The sequence below is a fragment of the Stigmatopora nigra genome, unplaced genomic scaffold (assembly GCF_051989575.1).
Source record: "Stigmatopora nigra isolate UIUO_SnigA unplaced genomic scaffold, RoL_Snig_1.1 HiC_scaffold_41, whole genome shotgun sequence".
In the NCBI taxonomy this organism is placed as follows: Eukaryota; Metazoa; Chordata; class Actinopteri; order Syngnathiformes; family Syngnathidae; genus Stigmatopora; species Stigmatopora nigra.
This window is the reverse complement of record NW_027551620.1, coordinates 50,001-55,000: the sequence shown is the minus strand read 5'-3', so window position 1 is coordinate 55,000 and position 5,000 is coordinate 50,001. Positions and strand designations below refer to the sequence as shown.

General features: G+C 58.7%; 2 non-coding genes across 2 annotated transcripts in view; both read left to right on the top strand.

Annotated features, from left to right (window-relative positions):
- Nucleotides 1-3,683: 3,683 nt before the first annotated feature.
- LOC144192991 (5.8S ribosomal RNA) lies at nucleotides 3,684-3,837 on the top strand. Its single transcript, XR_013325535.1, has one exon. It is a non-coding gene; the product is annotated as a 5.8S ribosomal RNA (ribosomal RNA).
- Nucleotides 3,838-4,290: 453 nt separating this feature from the next.
- Nucleotides 4,291-5,000, top strand: part of LOC144192999 (28S ribosomal RNA) — a 4,793-nt gene continuing 4,083 nt past the window's right edge. The window contains exon 1 of the ribosomal RNA XR_013325543.1: nucleotides 4,291-5,000. This exon is cut by the window's right edge and continues 4,083 nt beyond it. This is a non-coding gene — a ribosomal RNA (28S ribosomal RNA).

The following is a 5,000-nucleotide window of genomic DNA, read 5'->3' as shown; positions in this document are numbered from 1 at the left end:
TCCGTGTTCCCGGCGATAACGGTGAGGTTTCTGGTGCGTGCGACCGGCGATTGACCGGAGGCTAAGGTACTGCGGGTGGTGGACCCCACTCGTCCAAGGCCCCTCCGCGTCAGGGCTGACCATCGTCACTGTCACTGCATCCGCTCCGGGGCTCGTGCGTGCGAGTGGGCGTTCTCGGTCAAAGAGGTATAGTGAAAGTGTGAGGGGCGGCTGTTCGAGCCGTGTACCGAACAACGGAGAGGTTTCTGGCGCGTGCGATCGGCGATTGGCCGGAGGCTAAGGTACTGCGGGTGGTGGACCCCACTCGTCCAAGGCCCCTCCGCGTCAGGGCTGACCATCGTCGCTGTCACTGCAACCGGACGGTCACGGTCCGTGCGGTCGTCTCGCTCTCTTAAAGAGCAGTGCGACAAGACGGGCCAGGGTATAGTGCTTGCAAAGCCGGGATAACGGTGAGGACATAGTGCGTGCGACCGGTGATTGGCCGGAGGCTAAGGTACTGCGGGTGGTAGACCCCACTCGTCCAAGGCCCCTCCGCGTCAGGACTGACCATCGTACTTTATCTGCATCCGCCTCGGTCGCGTGGGTGCGGCTTGGCACGTATGACCACGTCACGCTAAAGACAACGGGGGCAGTGGAACTGAACGTGCGCAGCATAACGAAAGCCGGGATAACGGTGAGGACATAGTGCGTGCGACCGGTGATTGGCCGGAGGCTAAGGTACTGCGGGTGGTAGACCCCACTCGTCCAAGGCCCCTCCGCGTCAGGACTGACCATCGTCACTTTATCTGCATCCGCCTCGGCCTAGTATGTAATGTGGCGGTCGTCTCGCCCGTGTCTTCTGTCGGCAGGGTATAGTCGTGTGGAGGGATGGCTCGTGCGAGCTCGTGGACTGAACAACGGAGAGGTTTCTGGCGCGTGCGATCGGCGATTGGCCGGAGGCTAAGGTACTGCGGGTGGTAGACCCCACTCGTCCAAGGCCCCTCCGCGTCAGGGCTGACCATCGTGCTGTCACTGCAACCGGACGGTCCCCCGCGAGCGCGTTTCGTCTCGCTCTGGCCAATTGGAGAGCCGTGACAACAAGAGCGATGCGTCTGACTCATTCGAGGTCACGGATAACGGTGAGGACACGGTGCGTGCGACCGGTGATTGGCCGGAGGCTAAGGTACTGCGGGTGGTAGACCCCACTCGTCCAAGGCCCCTCCGCGTCAGGACTGACCATCGTCACTGTCTCTGCATCCGCCCGGCTGAGTTTGTTCAGCGGTCGTCTCGTTCACGTTCCACACAACCGCGCGTCGGTTTGGGATAGCTGGGTCGGCGAGACGCCGAGAGAAGAGAGTGCGTTCGAAGCTGGATAACGGTGAGGACTGGTGCGTGCGACCGGTGATTGGCCGGAGGCTAAGGTACTGCGGGTGGTAGACCCCACTCGTCCAAGGCCCCTCCGCGTCAGGACTGACCATCGTCACCTTATCTGCATCCGCCCGGTGGGGATCTGCACCGTCGACCCAAGCATGAAAACCCTCGTGTCGGTTCGGGCGAGAAAAAAGAGTTCAAGGGAAAAAGGCAACGATTTCACCATTCGAGTTCATGTGGAGGACAAAAAGAGGACAAAATGGAAACGAAATGACCATGAGTTCATCGATGGAAATGAGGACAATACTGACGAATATGGAGAGTTCTAAAATTTTGCCAAATGACACCGATGGTTGACGAGAATCCCTAAGCCACGGGGTGGGATACAAACCTGAACTAAAGACCTGCCATAGTCCGGTTTTTTTCCCAAAAAGGGCGCATGTGGACGGAGGGCACACATGGAAACCTAACCACCAGCCGAGCCATTGCCGGAGGAAATATAACGATATGCCAAATACCATAGCCTTTGGGACAAAGCCGATTCTTGGAGGACAACAAAAATGAGACATGGTACTTGGTGAAGCACCGGACATATGGAGCCACAGGGGCCAGAAAAGAGCCGATAGTACAGGGCAAGATGTGATGTGACGGTAACGGACATGTGTTAATGATGGTGGACATGTGTTACGAGATGAAATGCTTGGAAATCACGTAAAGAACCGATGCGTGAATGAAAATGAAAACAGATCATGTTGGGACCAGGTTGGGAACCCCTCCACAGTCTGCGACAAAAAAGCTTCCCGTGTGGGATTATTCCGGTAATAAGAAGGGAGTCAGGTGCCCGGTACCTGTACGCCACTATGAAGGCCTCTGGTGGTTGTACGCTGGTTTAAAGACTCGATTTACCCCCGCCTTGACAAATCGAGCGCCACAAAAAGTTGCGCCGTAAAAGGGCCCTGACTTTCCTTGTTGGTTCGGGTTGGCATCGCCGGGGCTTGTGAGATAAGTGCCTATTCTAGGGGGATGGAGTACACAATCTCTACGACCTCTTTGGTGCCTCTGGGTGGTTCAGGCCCGTGGGAAAAGCCTCAGAGCCGCTTCCTTGAGGAGCCGCGGGTGACTCACGGGTTACGTCATCGCCTGGAGGTGTCGGGAGTTCTTTGTTTTGTTTTGCGAAAAACCCCCGTCACGAGAAACTGTGCTTCTTCTCGGTTTGTTACGGTTGCACGCAGGTGCCGCCGGCCGTTCCCACAGTTTTCTCGTCGTGTCACCGGGCTGCTTGCGGCTATCGGTAGATGCACTGTGCACGTCTCCCTGCCACGAAAGGAAGGAGTGAAGGAAGGTTGGCAAATAACCGAATCGATCGCGTGACAAGGTACAGGGCGATCGCACGTATTGACGTGAGGCATAACGAGAGGGGGTTGGGCCTAGGGCCGGCCCCGGAGGTATCCGTCCCTGTCGATTCTCTCTCTGGGTTGACGCGCAAGAGCACGGGCATGGCAGTCCGCGCGTGCGTCCCCGGGCTAGTCTCCGGCAGCGGCGTTCCGCCTCTTAGGGTAGTCGGGCGCCGAATCCCTCCCTCTCGCCCGGACCGGACTTTCGAAGGCTCATGTAGATGGCACTTATAGACGTGTCGGGGCCCGAGAAACAATGGTCCCGCACCGCCGAGGCCGGAATGGTTACAGTTTACTGTAACCGCTATAGTCAACGTAAAGGGGTGCACGTTGCCCGTCTCTGATGCGATGAAGGTTCGGGAAGATCGATTCGATGGACGGTGGTCGAGCCCGGATCCATTACGGCGACCACCACGGACAAGGTACCCGGTTCCGCTTTTGCTCGTCTGGCGCGTGCCAACAAAACGGGGGTATATGGGTTGCCACCCGGCCCGGTCTTGTGCTACGCTCGGAGTGTTCTGGGGTTCGGGAGCCGTGGGAAAAGCCTCAGAGCCGCTTCCTTGAGGAGCCGCGGGTGACTCACGGTGCTACGTCACCGCATTCCTCCGAGGACAGTAGTTACGCCGGATCACCGGTCCCATTACCTGGCCTTCGGCGACATCTCAACGCTCACCCCTTGGGCCCCACTTTACCCAAGTCGGGATGAACCTAGGATGGGGGGAGCTCTTGATCGACCCTAGGCCCCACCGCCTAACTCAGCCAAATCAGGGGTGGATAAACCGTGCCCGCCTTGGGAGCAATAGACCTTCCGATGCTTTGCCAACTCAGGTGTTGCGATCTTGAAAGGTGTCTCCGGGCATCACTGCTCTACATGGGTGGCCGGGCAGCGGGGGGCTGACCCGGGCGGCCGCCTGGAGATGTCGGGAGGCACCTGTAGACAACTCTCAGCGGTGGATCACTCGGCTCGTGCGTCGATGAAGAACGCAGCTAGCTGCGAGAATTAATGTGAATTGCAGGACACATTGATCATCGACACTTTGAACGCAACTCGCGGCCCCGGGTCCCTCCCGGGGCCACGTCTGTCTGAGCGTCGCCTGACATTCAATCGGGCCCGACCGCGGCGGTGAGGGGCGGCACCGTTCCGCGGCGTGGCCCGCGACTGGGGATGCAAGATCGGGGAAAGTGTTATGCCAGCACGCACCCCGACCCCCTAAGTAAAGCCAGATACGGGGCTCGTCCATGCCCGTACAGAGAAGTGGTCGAGAGAGCGAGATTTCGGGGAACATGCATATGTGAGCGAGGCATGTCGTTGAGATCCACAAAGACCTCACAGTCCGCGGTCACGAGGCGGTCATTTGGATAGTAACCACCGACCCGTGAGTGTCCCTCCGCAAAATGGACTGGATCCGAGGCAAAAACAACACGGACCGAAGGCGCCGGCGCGTGGTGCGCGGACACCCGCGTCGGCAGGGCGATAACCGAAAAAATGAAATAAAAGGATCTCCTCCCCGAATCTCAATCGATCGAACCGCGGCTTTTATGGTTCCGACCTCAGATCAGACGGGGCTACCCGCTGAATTTAAGCATATTACTAAGCGGAGGAAAAGAAACTAACTAGGATTCCCCTAGTAGCGGCGAGCGAAGCGGGAAAAGCCCAGCGCTGAATCCGCTGCCCCTGGCAGGCAGTGGAAATGTGGCGTAAGAAAGGTACCACTCACTTTGCGCCCCGAAGGGCCTGAGTCCTTCTGATGGAGGCTCAATCCCGTGGACGGTGTGAGGCCGGTAGCGGTTCACGGGTCGCCCGAGATGGTACCTTTCCGGAGTCGGGTTGTTTGTGAATGCAGCCCAAAGCAGGTGGTAAACTCCATCTAAGGCTAAATACAGGCACGAGACCGATAGTCAACAAGTACCGTAAGGGAAAGTTGAAAAGAACTTTGAAGAGAGAGTTCAACAGGGCGTGAAACCGCTGAGAGGTAAACGGATGGGGACCACGCAGTCCGTGTGGGGGATTCAACCCGGCGGTGGCCAGGTGTACGACGTAGTCCGGCGGTCCTCGCGGTGGATCTTCCCGGCGGTTTTGGTTCGGGCGTTCCCCCGGGTTCGTCCGCTCCTTCCGTCGAGGCGGACCATCGCCCCCGGTCAAGTAGGCGTCGCCCGCCGGGCGCATTTCCCCCGCACGGTGCACCGCGACCGGCTCAGGTTCGGCCGGGAGGGTTGCTGGCGACGATGGCGTAAGGAGCGCGGCTCGGGCACCAT